Source organism: Antechinus flavipes, chromosome 1 (genome assembly GCF_016432865.1).
Source record: "Antechinus flavipes isolate AdamAnt ecotype Samford, QLD, Australia chromosome 1, AdamAnt_v2, whole genome shotgun sequence".
NCBI lineage: Eukaryota > Metazoa > Chordata > Mammalia > Dasyuromorphia > Dasyuridae > Antechinus > Antechinus flavipes.
Window position 1 is genome coordinate 700,124,519 of NC_067398.1, and position 15,837 is coordinate 700,140,355.

At 33.9% G+C, this 15,837-nt stretch overlaps 1 long non-coding RNA gene across 1 annotated transcript in view; it reads left to right on the forward strand.

The window, feature by feature from the left end:
- Positions 1-3,489: 3,489 nt before the first annotated feature.
- The window catches only part of LOC127545513 (uncharacterized), a 53,333-nt gene continuing 40,985 nt past the window's right edge, over positions 3,490-15,837 (forward strand). The window contains exon 1 of the long non-coding RNA XR_007949676.1: positions 3,490-3,730. This is a non-coding gene — a long non-coding RNA (uncharacterized LOC127545513). The remainder of the gene's footprint in view (positions 3,731-15,837) is intronic.

Sequence of the window (15,837 nt, forward strand, 5' to 3'; positions counted from 1 at the left end):
ACTTGCTGTTCCTTTTGAATATGTAATAAAATCTTTTTTGTAAATTTCATTTTTTCTCCTTGTCATTTTTTTCTTATCCTTTTCCACCCTAGATAGTTATCATTAGATACAAATATATATAGATAGATATATGCATATATACACATATAAACATATATTTATACACACATATATAATTGTTTTATACATACTTCTACTTAGTTTTTTCTTGATGCAACATTAATTAAATGTCTACTGTATGCACCGTGCTTAGTCCTTGGTATAAAAAAAGAAGCAAACGACTCAGGGCCCTCATGGATCTTTACATTTTAATAGGAAGAAAATATATAAACAAATACATCAAAAGTAAGCTATCTATAGATATATAGGAAATAGAGGGAAGTCACTGGAATTAAGAGGGATTGGGAAAGGCTTCTCGTTGTCCTCTTTTCTGTACAAAGATGGAGAACTAGGGGAATGGGACACTGCATTTAATATTGGATGATTTCTGGACTTATTTTGCTAAAGTTAGTTGTAACAGAGAGAAATATTGGGAAATATAAGTGATGTAAAATGAAATTATCAATAAAAAGTGAAGGAAAAAAGAAATAAGTGAAGGAAAAAAAGAATAATGGAGCTTAGGGGCCTTTATTCTGAAATTCTGAAAAATCTGCCATCTTTCTGTGAATGGAGATAACAGCCTGATTTTGGGGTCTGATGGAGGGAAAATTGCAATCTAAAATGGTAACTAGGGACTTACTTAAGTCAGTTAATACTTCCAAAGCACTTCTCAAACCTTCAAAATACCATGTAAATGTTATTTTTATTATTCTATTATTAGTGGTATTATAAACTTAGGATAACCTATTAGATGGAGAGCTAGAATTGGAAAGACACAACTAGTTGTATGATCCTAGCTGAATCACTTGCCTCTATATAATTTAGTCAATTTCCTTAGGCTTACCTATTAAATTAAAGAGCTGTGAGAAGGGAAAATGAAAACATATATGGATACATACATATATATATAATTATTTTATATATACTTCTACTTAGTTCTTTCTTGCTGCAACATTAATTAAGTACCTACTGTATGCCAGGCACTATGCTTAGTCCTTGCTATACAAAAAGACTTCAAAAAAGTCCACCCTGAAAAATGAATTGCCCCTTGGTTTAGTGTGAATTTCAAATGCTAACAGCAGTATTGTAGATATAAATCCACTAACAACTAAATGAAATATTCTAATTGGATAGAGTTGATAGCCTGTTTGATCTCTGTCTTCCATCCTGGGGAAGCCAGAGCTTTGTGTAGGTTAGGTAATTAAGATCAAGCCAGCCGGAGGAGAGAACATTAAAAGATCCTGTCTTTCAAAGGACATCTGTACAAATTATGTTTCAATTGAGGTATTGGTGGAAAAGTTTATATTGCATGTATAATATCATATTACATATATATGTGTGTGTTGTAAATGTTACATTACATAGATGTGTTTTGTTACAATATATCATGTTAGTTATATCACTATATATTCATATGCAATGCAATATATGTACATAATATATGTAGATACAATATATGTGGATATGATATATGTAGATACCATATATATGGATATGATACATTATATATAGATAGAATATAAGTGGATAGAACATATGTAGACACAATAGTATATATAGATATAATACATGTAAGTATAATATATGTGGGTATGATATATGTAGAGACAATATAACGTTTGTAGATATCATATATGTAGATATGATACATTATATGTAGATATAACATTATATATATGAATGTAATATACGTAAATGTAATACAAAGAGATGCGATATATGTAGATATTATGGATATATAGATATACATACATGGAGGTAGAATATATTATACATATAATATATGTAGATAGACTATATTGTTACATGTAATATGTATAGATACAACATATGTTTAATATGTGTAGATATAATATATAGAGAGATACGAAATCACAAATTTAGAGTCAGAATGGACTTTAGAACTCATGTATTCTAACTTCTTTTTCTTTAAGAAAATTAGGGTCCCGGGATCTTGCAGTTAATAAGTATCTGAGGCTGGATTTGAACTCAGGTGCTCCTGACTCCAGGGCCAGTGGTTCATGTACTAAGTGCCCCTTCCAACTTCTAAGAGAATGTAATTCTAAGAGATGAGCATTCACTCAATCATTGCCACATACCAAATATCTAAAGTGAAATTTGAATTCAGGTTTTCCTGACTTCATCTAATCTCAAAGTGCACTAAGATAAATGGACAGTTTCACAAAATTGTCTTTACATCACCAGTGCTGAGCATAGCACTTGGTATCTAATGGGTGCTGAATAAAATGCTTGTTGAATTGAATGGCATCCCATCATTTTACAGATGAAGAAATTGAAACCCAAATAGGCTAAGTGATTTGACCAAGCTTACACTACTTTTAAGTATCAAACAACCAATCGGAGAATCTTAAAGCATTTGTTAAGCACCTACTACGACTCAAGCCTACTATGTGTCAGACTCTGGGCCAAAAGTTGAGGAACAACAAAAATAACCCTGTCCTCTTGAAAGTCATGTTTCATCAGGAATCTACCTGGAGGCAGGTACTCAAGATGTAAATATCGAAGCAGCACAGTCCCTACCTTCAGGGAACTCGCCATTCCATTTACTTTGTCTATGTTTACCTAATGTATTTACATGTTCCTTCTCCCATTAGAATATAAGCTCCCAAGGGACTTTTAACTTCTTTTAACCTCTGTGTCCCAGTCCATAGTAATCAACTAGTACAAAGCGTGTTGAATTAGTTGATGACTAAAAATAAATGAGACAAGAGGTCAGTTACATTGCAGACTTTTTTTTCCCCAAAAATATATTAAAATTTTCAAATAGTAATTTAAAAAAAAAGTCCAAAGTCAATCATTTTAACCCCCCCTTTGAATCTTTCACATAAAGACTCAGAACTTAGTTGTGGATGAAACTATAAATTGCAGATTATTTATAATTTGGTTTTTAAAAAAGAACAAAATAATACCCTAAATGTTCTTTTGGTTCCGGGCTTCCTTCTGATCTTTCTTTTCTAATGGGTATTTTTTCCGGATTTGGTTGCTGTTGTTATGATTCATGTACATAGGGAGCTGTGGCCTTAGCTCCTCAATCTATTGTTGCTGAGTCTGCTTCCTTCAGTAGCCAAGAGATCTGAAGCAGCTTCCAGTGTTGGGGCCCCGGTGGGGAGAGAGTTAGGAGAAGGGGGGAGGGTTCAATGGGGTTGCAAAAATGAATAAAGCCTGGGAGCTTGGAAAGAGCTGCCCAAGTCAAGAATCCTTCTGTGGGGAGGTATGTCTTTCTCCCTGTGTAAGGATATTAATTATTTATTTTACTATGGAGGAAGAAATTCTGGGCTTATTTCCTCTGAGAGAAGCCAGGAGATAGGAGGTACAATGAGAGGATTTGTTAGTTTAGTTATTGCCTTTTTATTAGCCTTTCCAAGAACTGTCTGTCTGTTGGGGAGAGAGCTGGGTTAACATGGCCAGGGATCTTAATGTCCCCATGTGGAAGCCAAGAGAGGCAGAGAGCAAAGGGAGGGCAGGTGAGGGGAGCAAAGCCCCAGTGGGGTTGGAGTCAGCAATTGTGGGCGGGACTGGTGAAAGGTTTGCTGGCCTCCAGAAGGTACGTGCCTCTCTGCAAGTCTGAGCTAATCTTGGAGATGAAGAAGGCAGTCTCTAACCAACCTTGGTAAGTGGGGAAAGAGCTCCCTGCTGGGGGTTGGAGGCCCATCTTTGCCAATCTCTTACCTGTGCGACCTGGAGGAAATACTGCGAAGCAGACATAATAATTGCTTCCCCTCTGGTCTGAAACATAAACTCTCCAGAGCAGGGATTGGGATTTTGTCTTAGTGTAATGCTAAGCACATAGCAAGTATCTAATGAATGTTTGTTGAATGATTTTAAAAATGAGAAAGTAAATTTCAGTTAGAATAGTGGAAAGATTATGTGTATGTGTGTGTATGTATGCACACATTATATATTATATATATATATATATATATATATATATGTATGTGTGTGTGTGTATGGAATCAGAAGACTTGGGCTTGAATCTCTTTGTATGTATATAAAAATATAGTTTGTGCCTAGATGTCTGCATGTTTCCCTCATTAGAATTTATGCTTGTTGAGTCAGATATTGTTTTTGCCTTTTTTTCATTATCTATCTATTATTCATCCATTCTTCTATCTATCCATCTATCTATCCTACCTATCCTGTCTATGTATGCATGTATGTATGTATCTATCTATCCATCTATAAAATAGTCTTTTAGGCAAGTGCACCTTTGGCACCTAAATAATGTGGCCAGTCCAACAGATTTTTCCCATCTGCAATAGAGTTTGGGTGCTCAGCAGTTTAGTTCAAGAGAGAACCTCAGTATCTTCTACCAGGTGATTTTCAGAATCTTCCCAAGACAATTTAAATAGAAGCGACTCTGTTTCTTGGCTTGGTACTGGTAGACTGTCAGGTTTCACAGCATACAGCAATGAGGTCAGCACTATCTAATACATATCTTTTCTCTTCTACACTTTCCTTCAGAGCCTCTCATCCATTGAGCTAGCTCTAGCAATACGAGTAAGTATCAACTTCATTGTCAATGTGCACATCCCAGGAAAGTATACTGCCAAGATAAATGAACTTATCCACAGCATCCAAAACTTCTCCATTTGCTTCAATGGAGAGTTAAGAAGTATATTTCAAGCTCAAATCATTGCAAGATGCTCAAGCCTTGGTGCCTTTATGAAGGGAGTTGCCTTGTTGAAGTGAAGAATCAATTAATCAAAGGTATAAAAAAGTGTGAGCAATGCCTCAGTTCTTCAATTGAATCAATTGCATTATCAAAGGTATAAACTACATTGGTAGGCATTAAGTGCTGCTGATTTTTAGAAAATCTAGGTCTCCTAAAGTAAGAAGTACACAACCTATAATAGTGGGAATTGGGTAAAATAATCAAAAAGGGTGGGGAAGAGGAGAGGTGTTAGCGGCTGACAGGATTTTGAAAAGCTTTTCTGAAGGAGGTGATGAGCTAAAATTCGAAGATTAAGTATTCTAAGTGCAGAGATGAGAAAGGAGTATAGTCGAGATAAGGGGTATAGGAAAGCAGGAAATTAACTGTATAATGTATGTATGATAGAAAGAAAGAAAGCAGGAAGGAAGGAAGGAAAATCAGCATTGTTCCAGGCACATTGCTAAGTTCTTTATAAATATTATCTCATAAAATTAATTGAAATAATAATTTCCACAAAACAGCAAGAAAGTAAATCATATAAATCCAGGATCTATATGAGCAAACTATTAAAAAAAAAAAAAAAACCTTTGTAAGCCAATAAAAATCAGATTTAAATAAATGAAGAAATGTTAATGGTTCATGGATAGGTAGGCCAATATAATAACATTGACAATTTTACCAAAAATTAATATATGCATTCAATGCCATTCCAATTAAATTATCAAAAAAAAAAAAAATAAACCCTCAAAAAACCAAAACAAAAAACTAGTTTAGAGGGCTAGAAAAATAATAACAAAATTATTTGGAAGAATAAGAGATCAAGAATATCAAAAGAAATTGTGTAAAAAATGTAAAGGGAGAAGGCTTAACAGTTCCAGATTTTAAGCTTTATTATAAGGTAATAATTATTAAAATTATCTGGTACAGGCTAAGAAATAAAAAGAGAGATAAAGTGGAACAGATAGCAATCTATAGCAGGAAATGAATATAGTGTAAAGATTTAAGTTTTAAGGGTATTATTTTTAATGTTGGGAACTAAAAAGCATTCTCAATGAAATTAGTCATAGACTGATATCTCACACTGTTTACCAAGATGAAGTCAAAGTGGATATATCTTAAATGTAAAGAAAGATAATACAAGAAAATGTGAAAAACATTAAACACCTTACCTATAAGACTTATGGATAGATGATTTTTGAACAAATAAGACAAAGTGTTGTGAGATGTAAAATAAATAATTCAATTTTATTAAATTAAAAAAGTTTTATACAAATAAAAAATGTAGCCAAGATCAGAAGGCAAACAGAAAACTAGGGGAATTTTTTTTTTTATACACAGTTCCTCATATAAAGGTATCATATCTCAAATATATATATAAAAACTTTGTAAATCTATAAGAATGTGAGTCATTCCTCAATTGGCAAATTGTCAAAGTATATGAACAGGTAATTTTTCAATGAAGAAAATAAAACAATTAATTGCCATATGGAAAAATTCTCTAATTCATTATTGATTAAAGAAATACAAATTATAATAACCTTGAGATGTCATTTTATATATAACAAACTGGCTAAAATGATAGAAGAGGAAAGTGACAAATGGTGGAGGGGATATGGTGATCTGTGAGTTGCTATAACCATTTTAGAGAGAGATTTTAAATTGTCTATGTCCATTGACCCAATAATACTATTATTAGGTCTGTTTCCCAACACGATTAGGGAAAATGGAAAAGAACTGACATATTCTAAAATACGTATAGCAGCTCTTTTTGTGGTGGTAAAGAACTGGAAATTGTGAAGAAGACTCTCAATTGAGGAATGGTTAAAAAAAATGTTCATGAGTGAATATTACTCTGCTATAAGAAATGATGAACTCAATGATTTTTAAAAAGCATAGAGAAACCGCTAGAAAATAATGAAGAGTGAGATGAGCAGAACCAAGTGAGATGAGCAGAATCAAGAAAACATTGCATACAGTAACAGCGATATTGTTTTAATAATGCCTTTGAGCAAATCATTCTGACTATTATAAATATCCAAATTAACCTCAACTATTCTATGGAGGAAAATACTATTTGAATCCAGAAAGCTACGATGAGTCAATTGATTAAAATTATATATATATATGGAAAGACTTAGATTTATGATGGAAGATATTGCCTGACTTCTGAGAAACAGATGAAAAGAGGAAATAACTATATTTTGGACTTAAACATGAAATATGAACATATATGTGTATATATGTATTTTTATATATGTATATATATATATATATATCTAAAAGGGTAAGAGTGAGAGAGGAGAAAAATAAAGTATAGATTGCACAGGAGAAAACAAAAGAAAATCAATAAAGATAATAAATTCTATATGGGTTTTTTGAAAGGAAAATTCACCAATTTATATCAGTCTTATGGTTTGCTGTGTAAATGGCATTTAAAAAAAAAAAAAACTTTTCTTATTTTGTATTTTAAAAGTATTTTTTTAAATGACCCCTCCAAAATCCTTAATCCAAATATAATGTCATTCAATCCTTTCAAAATCCCCAGAGTTTGTATTGTTATTCTATACAGTTTATTCCTTGCTGAGGGAACTGGGACAGACAAGAGGGAAAATAACTTGCCCAGGATCAGCCAGCCAGTTAGTGTCTGAGCCTGGATTTGAATGCAGGTCTCCCTGACTTCAGGATAAGTGATCTAGCCACTGTACCACTTTGCTGTTATGTGCTCTTTACCTAGCAGGCAAGTGACGTGTTCATACCTGTATTTCAGGAATATCACTTTGGCAGCTTTGTTGAGGATAGATTAGAGAGGGGAAAGTCTGGAGGCAGGGAAACCAATTAGGACATTGTGGCAATAGTCCAGGAGAGAGGTGTTGACAGTTTGAACTAGGGTGGTGCTGTGTAAGTGAAGAGAAGAGAATGGAAGCAAGAAAATTACTTGTATGGAGATCATTATCCATCCATTCCTTCTCATTCTCTGTGACTCTAATCTGTATCTTCTAATACATTTTCCAGAGGAAGCCTTCCCAACATTCCAGGGGCTTTCCATTTTGTTCTTTGACACTGCTGAGATTCTAGTAGACCACATGGACATTGGTTATCCTTGGTTTTAGCCACAGGTAACTGAGTCATTTGCTATTCTGCCCATACCTTTCATTTGTGGTATCCTGTACTTAGATTCTCTTGGGTAGTTCTTGGTAACACGTTTGAGCTTGTTCCTGCCCACCATATACTTCTCTATTGTCCTCTGGGTGACCTTCAACTTCAAGTCTTTGAAGACTATAGCCTTCCATGACTCATATACCATTACTGAAAGAATATTGTCAAAAAGAAAGATGTTTCAAAGAGAAGCTTTGGGTCATTAAAAGAACTGTGCAATTTTTCAAAGTCAATTCAGCTGACTATTTCATTCTGGGCTCAGTAAATGGTCCATATGCAGTATCTGTTCTAGATATGTACACTCATAGATTAGCTTTAAGTCTGAATGGTTGGAATCAGTAACAATAATTGACATAGCAATCTGAACAAAAGGAATTTTTCATCCATTTAGTTTTTCATGTGTGGACAGTCAGTTAATAGCAAGTCAGTCAACAAATTTATGAAAAGACTAGTATGTGCCAGACACTATAGTAAATACTGAGAATAAAAATACAAAAAGAAAGGAAGATAATCCCTGATTTTAAGGAGCTTACATTTTAACAGGAGGAAGACTAAGCAACAAAGGAAATTGAAATAGGGATGGGGTAAAGAAGGAGAAGACAATATGAGGATTTGAAGTCCCAAGTACAGATAGGGGAGCAATGAAACATGGGTAGCCTGAGCACCCTTTTGTAATGGAGGTTCTAGAAAGAGACATCTAATCAGAAGAGCAGAGGATACATTCAAATAGGATATTCCAAGTCTGGAGTGCTACGAGAAGCTGGGACATAGGTTTCCTCCAAGAGGCTCTGTGATATTCTGTAGCTTACAAAAATCAATCAGTTAACAAATATCCATTAAGCTCTTACACTGTGTCATGTGTTATGCTAAACACTGGATGTGTTGTTGGAATTACTGTTGGACTAGATTAATCTCGAATTCAAATCCAACCCCAAGCCAGTTCCTATAGATTTCTCTCAGTTTCAGTTTTCTCATCTGTAAAATGGGGCTAAAGATAGATCCTATCTCAAGGGATTTTTGTGCTCACAAAAGGAAATATATGTAAAGTATTTTGTGAATTCAAAAGTGCTATATGAATGGTAGCCATTGTTATTATTCAAAAAAGAAAAAAATCCTTGCCCTCAGAAAGTTTACATTCCAGTGAGAAAAGAACGTAAATGGATTACCATCAGGTGTGTTGTGAATGAAGCTCAGATAAGATAACGTTTGTAAAGCATTTTACAAACTTTAAAAAGAAAAATAAATGCCTTCTATTTGCTATATTATTATTGCCATTATTGTTGCTATTGTGATTGTTATTGCCATTATTCTAAGCTACAATCACTAGGCCTCTATCTAGTGATGACTATTTTCTAAATCTTCTACTCTGGTCCAGCTAAATTCTGTATGAAAGGAAAAACAAAAGAAATGAAATGAAAAAAATACAGAAAAAATGAGAGAAACAAGAAAGAAACAGGAAAAGAGAGGAGAAACAATAAGAGAAAGAAAGGAGAAGCGAAAAAAAAAAAAGAAAGGAAGAAAGAAGGAAAGAAAGTGGAAAAGGAGGGAAGGAAAGGAAATAGGAAGGAAAATATCAAAATCAATCAATAAGTAAATGTGGATAGATATAGAGACACAGTTTAATCTTCATTATCAATACTTTCTTAAGCCTAGACAGTCAACCAAGCAATAAAAGAAGCTCTGATTTAAAATGATTACTGGTTTCTGAGGTATCATTGCTCAAACTGAAAATTCAACTAGTGGTTCTCATAGTTGGTGAGATTTCCCTCTAGCACCATTAAGGATCTCCATCTACAAACAATAGTATATTGAAAACTTTGGGCAATCCTTTTTTATTTGAACTTGTTACTATCTTTCATTCACAAATTCCTTTATTGAAAGGCAGTGTGGAACATCAAACTTTATAATGGATTTGGAACTTTTTCTCATATGTAAAATGGGCTAGAGAAGAAAATGACAAACCACTTCAGTATCTTTGGCAAGAAATCCCAAATGGGATCACAAAAACTCTGACAGTATTGAGCAACAAGACTTGGGAGAGCTCTTTCTCTTCTCTGGGCCTCAGTTTGTTCATTTGTGAGAAGTAGTTGGACCAAGTTACTTCTAAAGTCTCTTCAGCTTCTAAATATTTGATCATGTGCCCATATATCTCATTCTTCCATTCCCTACTTGACATAAAAAACCATGAGCTGTCTCATAAAATTGGCTCTGTTTTTCTATCTTTCAAGGAATCCTATTTGATTTTGACAGAAGCTTAGCTAACACCTTGTTGGAGGAGACTTTAAGAAGCATTTCATCCAACTGAATCAAATCCTTTTTCTTTAATAGTTGACAAATAGCAAGCCCTTGTATTCATCATACCCTTGAAAAAAATGGTCATTAATAATATTCTCTCAATCATCTTTTTTTTTTTTAAATAACAATGAAGCTAGACTTTTTCCTCTTAAGACTTTGCTATCCTCTCTCTTTCCCCCTACATTCTTGAAAAACTGATTTCTGGACATCCTCAATATTGCTTTTCATCCAGTGTTTATTATAATTGGTCTTTCTCAGGTTATCATTGCATCTTTATTTTTAAAAAAATCAAATATTTTTAAAAATAAAGATATAATAATTTTTAAAATTTAAACTTGAATTAATAAACCAATAAAATGGTTTATCTTGTTTTATTTTTTGTTTTGTTTTTTTTTTTTTTTCTTTATCTAGGTTCTTCCTTATAGAACCTTCTATCTGCTAAAGTAGCACATTGGAACACTCTTTAAAAGATCCAAATGTGCTATCCCCTCTGGCATTATTGGAGTAATTGTATCAGAAAATTCAACAGATCTTTTCTATTTTTCATCTGTGTGTTATTTTTGTTCTATTTTAAATGCCAATTGGATAATTTGCCATACCTTTCTTGACAAGTTCCTGTAAAATTGTTTTTCACTCTTTTTCCCCTTGCTATTTTATGAGGCAGCTGGTTAGCAAAGTGGAGTCAGGGAGTCCAGATTCAAATTCATTTTCTCATACTCAATAGTTATATGACTTTTGGAAAATCACTTAATCATTTTCTGTCTCATTTTCCTACATTGTAAAACAGAATTAACAATAAGATCTACTTTCCCAAATTATTGGGAGGATTAAATGAATTAATACTTTTAAAGTGACTGGCACATCGGTGTTTAATAAATGCTTAAGTAAATAAAAGGAAGGGAAAGAGAAGGAAACAAGAATTTATATGCTGCTTACTAAGTTCCAGCCACTATGTACTCTACAACTATCTCATTTGATCTTCTAAACAATGTTAATTATAAGATTGTTTCACCATCCTCCTCAAAAAAACTTAAAAAAAATTAAAAATACATTTTATTAATGACTTTTGTCACCGTAATTCCTACCCAACTCCCCTTCAGATCGAACAATTAAACAAAGACATCTGGTAGAGAAAGTTGATGGGCAAGATTTAAAATATTCCATCCAATTTGTCCCTTATGAGTCATTTTCTTATCTCTTGGATATCCTTTGTTCTTTCTCATTTCTCAAGAGTTCAGTTTCCTTTTAATAATATTTTAAATTTTTCATTGTTGTATTCATTGTGGATATTGTTTTCTTGGTTCTTCTCATTATGGTGATTGAGTTGTTGAACTTAATTTAGGCAATACTTATTGTCTGTGGATTTTTGTTTTCGCATTTGTTATATCACCAATTTGTTTAAATAGATCAAACTAGAGTTGCTTCAACAATTTCATACCAATTTTTCTCCTTTCTTATTCATATAGTTTGGGACAGAAATTGATCTTTGATTTAACAAGTCAATAATTTGATTGTATACAGAAGATGGAAAAGAAACTGCTGTCACCTTGGTGGGATCAACCAAGTTGCTTCTTATCTGATAAGGGAATGTAATAGAAATTAATGTAAATAACATTTTTTTTTGAGTGAAAAAAACCAGCTTCAGTTCTGTAAACTGAGGAAAATATAAGTAAACAGTAGTTCATCTAAAAAAAAATGGGAGTTTTTAGTGGAATTAGGACTTAATGAGAATGGATGATGTGATCTTTCAGCTGAGAACTTGGAGTTACATTAAGAAAGATCTAGTTTTGGGGCAGCAAGTTGGCATAGTGGATAGAACACCAACACTAAAGTCAGGAGGAACAGAGTTCAAATATGACCTCAGATACTTAACACTTAACACTGCTTGGCTGTGTGACCCTGGGCAAGTCACTTAACCCTAATTGCCTCAGCAAAAAAGAAAAATCTAGTGTCAAGGTCTAAGGAGATGATTATCCCATTGTACTTCATTATTGTTATGTAATGCTATGTTCTCTTCTAAATGTCACATTTTAGATAAAATGTATTGTAAGTCAAGTCAGTATTTATTAGTACACATGCTAGGCATTTGTGCTAAGCACAGAAGATACAAAGAGAGACAAACAAACAAAAACAGTCCTTGAACTCAAGAAATTCACATTTTAAGGAAAGACAATATGCAAACAATATACCAACAAAATATGTTGAGAATAAAGTGGAAATAACACCACAGAAAAGACATTGAGATTAAGGAGCATTAGAAAAGTGTTTCTCTAGAAGGTGGGAGTTTTGCTGAATTTTGAAGGCAGACACAAAGGTCAGGAGACCAAGATAAAAAAGGAAGAGAGTTGAAGGAGTGGGAGAGACAACAGTAATAGTGTCCAGAGTTCTTTATGGAGTTCTTTATTTAAGGAACAGCAAGGAGGATATTGTCACTAGATTGAAGAGTACATGGTTGGAGATGTAGTGGGGAATAAGCTATAAGAAAATTAGAAAATACGAAGAGGCCCATTTCCAAAATATATAGAGAATTGACTCTAATTAATAAGAAATCAAGTCATTCTCCAATTGATAAATGGTCAAAGGATATGAACAGACAATTTTCAGATGATGAAATTGAAACTATTTCCACTCATATGAAAGAGTGTTCCAAATCACTATTGATCAGAGAAATGCAAATTAAGACAACTTTGTGATACCACTACACAACTGTTAGATTGGCTAAGATGACAAGAAAAAATAATGATGAATGTTGGAGGGGATGTGGGAAAACTGGGACACTGATGCATTGTTGGCAGAGTTGTGAATGAATCCAACTATTTTGGAGAGCAATCTGGAATTATGCCCCCAAAATTATCAAACTGTGCATACTTTTTTTTTTTTATCCAGCAGTATTACTACTGGGCTTATATCCCAAAGAAATACTAAAGAAGGGATAGGGACCTGTATGTGCCAAAATGTTGTGGCAGCCCTCTTTGTAGTGGCAAAAAAAAAACTGGAAAATGAATGGATGCCCATCAATTGGAGAGTGGTTGAGTAAATTGTGGTATATGAAGATTATGGAGTCTTATTGTTCTGTATAAAATGACCAGCAGAATAAATACAAAGAGGCTTGGAGAGACTTACATGAATTGATGCTGAGTGAAATGAGCAGAATCAGGAGATCATTATACACTTCAACAACAATACTGTATGAAGATGTATTATGGTGGAAGTGGATTTCTTTGACAAAGAGAAGATCTAATTCAGTTCCAATTGATCAACGATGGACAGAAGCAGCTACGTCCAGAGAAGGAACATTGGGAAATGAATGTGGACTACTTGCATTTTTGTTTTTCTTCCTAGGTTATTTTTACCTTTTGAATCCAATTCTTCTTGTGCAACAAGAGAATTGTATGGTTCTGCACACATATATTGTATCTAGAATATACTATAACATATTTAACATGTATGAGACGGTTTGCCATCTAGAGGAGGGGGTGGAGGGAGGTAAGGGAAAAAATGGAACAGAAGTGAGTGCAAGGGATAATGCTGTAAAAAATTACCTATGCATATGTACTGTCAATAACAAGTTATAATAATGAAAAAAAAATAGGAAGAGGCCAAGTTATAAAGGGTTTTAAAAACCAAATAGAAGACTTTATATTTGATCCTGAAGAAAATAGGCAGCCAGTAGATTTTACTGAATGGGGACCACATTTGACATGTACTTTCAGAAGATCAGTCTGATGGTTAAATAAAAGATGGACAGGGAAAAAGTTGAGACAAAGGGATCAAATGAATGGGTACTGCAATAGTCTAGGCTTGAAGAGGGATTGTACCAAAGTGATGGTAGTAAAAGAAGAGAGAAAGGGATAGGAGATGTTGAGATGGTAGAGATAATAGATCTTGACAATTATTTTGATCTTGGGCGATTAGAGATAATTATGTCAAAGATAACACAGATTGTAATCCTGGATAATTTGTATGTTGGTGGTGTCTTAGATAGTGAGAGAGGAAGATTTGGGGACAATATCCATAATAGGGCAACAAGGATGCTAAAGGACTGTGTGTCCATGTCATGTGTGAATGTTTACCTTGAAGAAGGGAAGAATTGGAGTGAGAAGATATGGTAATTTTCTGAAGTTCTTGAAGGCTTTTCATATTGGTTTTAAAGTTGAACTCAGTATGGATTAAACTTGTTCTACTTTACTAAAGGAGAGTAGAACTGGGAGTAATAAATAGATGGAAATTACAGGGGAACAAAGTTAGATTTGATTTGACTTTTCAGCAACCAGAGCAATTCAAGTCAAAAAAAGGGCTGCCCTTTTAAAGATAAAGTTTCTTCTGGAGGTCTTTATTCAAAAAGATTGGATAAGAACTTGTGGAGGGAATTCTTCACTCTTTGGTTGAACTAGATGGCCACTATGTTTGGGCCCTTTCATCTCAGAACTCAAGATTCCATAGTTTACTGTCCTCCCTCTGTCCTTTTAGACAATCATGATGATAAGATTCCTGAAGTCCCTTCTAGCATGAAATTCTCTAAATACATGATACTATAGCCTTAGTCATCAAAGTGATGGAGAAAAATGTGAGTTTCAATTCCTTGTGGTCTGAAGACCACAGTCTGATCCCTGGCTTACCCCTGTAAGTCTTTGAGAAACCATGCTACATACTGAAAGGGGCATTGATTTTAGCCTCAAAGGAACTTCAATCAAATTCTGGTTCAGCCATTTTGTACATATATAGCCTCCAAGGGTCCTTCAAGCTATAAGCATATGTTTCTTTGGCTTTTCTTGACCTCATTCTTTCCATTTGTAAAATGAGAACCATAGGCAAAATAGCTAAAAATGACATTTTAAATAATCTAGACCAACATGTTCATTTTGCATTTTAGGAAACTGAGACCCTAGAGAGGTTAAGTGATTTTCCAGTGTCACACGTGTAGCAAGTATCAGAGATAGGATCTGGACCCACAACTATCCTGTTATGCTTCCTGCTTCCTATGCTTCCTGCCTCTTATATTTCTTGTGTGAAAAGCTCTATCTTCATTCTGGAAAGCACAAAATGTGGATTATTAGAAACAGAGCTTAAACCTGTGATCTACTAAATGATGGCATTGGTTCATATGACTTCCAAGATCATAAAATCTTAAATCTGGACCTGGAAGGGGCCTCTAAGGTCACCTTGTCCAATCTTCTCATTTTACAGATGAGAAAACTGAGGTGGTAAACTGAGTTGCTCAAAGCTACCCAGGTCGTGAATGTCACAGGTAGAATTTTAATACAGGTCCTGTGACTCATGAGCCAGTTCTCAACTCTTTGTACCATTATCTTCCAGTTCCAAGATTCCAGACTTGAAACTATGATTGAATTCAGCTAAATTCAACAAGCATTCATTTATTTATTTGATATAATAGCTTTTCATTTTTCCAAATACATATAAAAATAGTTTTCAATATTCACCTTTGTAAAACCTTATATTCCAAAATTTTCTCCTTCTCTCCTTTCTCCCCTCTCCCAGACAGCACGCAATCTGATATAGGTTAAACACGTGTGATTCTTCTAAACATATTTCCATATTCATCATGCTATGCAAGAAAAAAATAGATCAAAAGGAAAAAAAAAAGAAACTTTAAA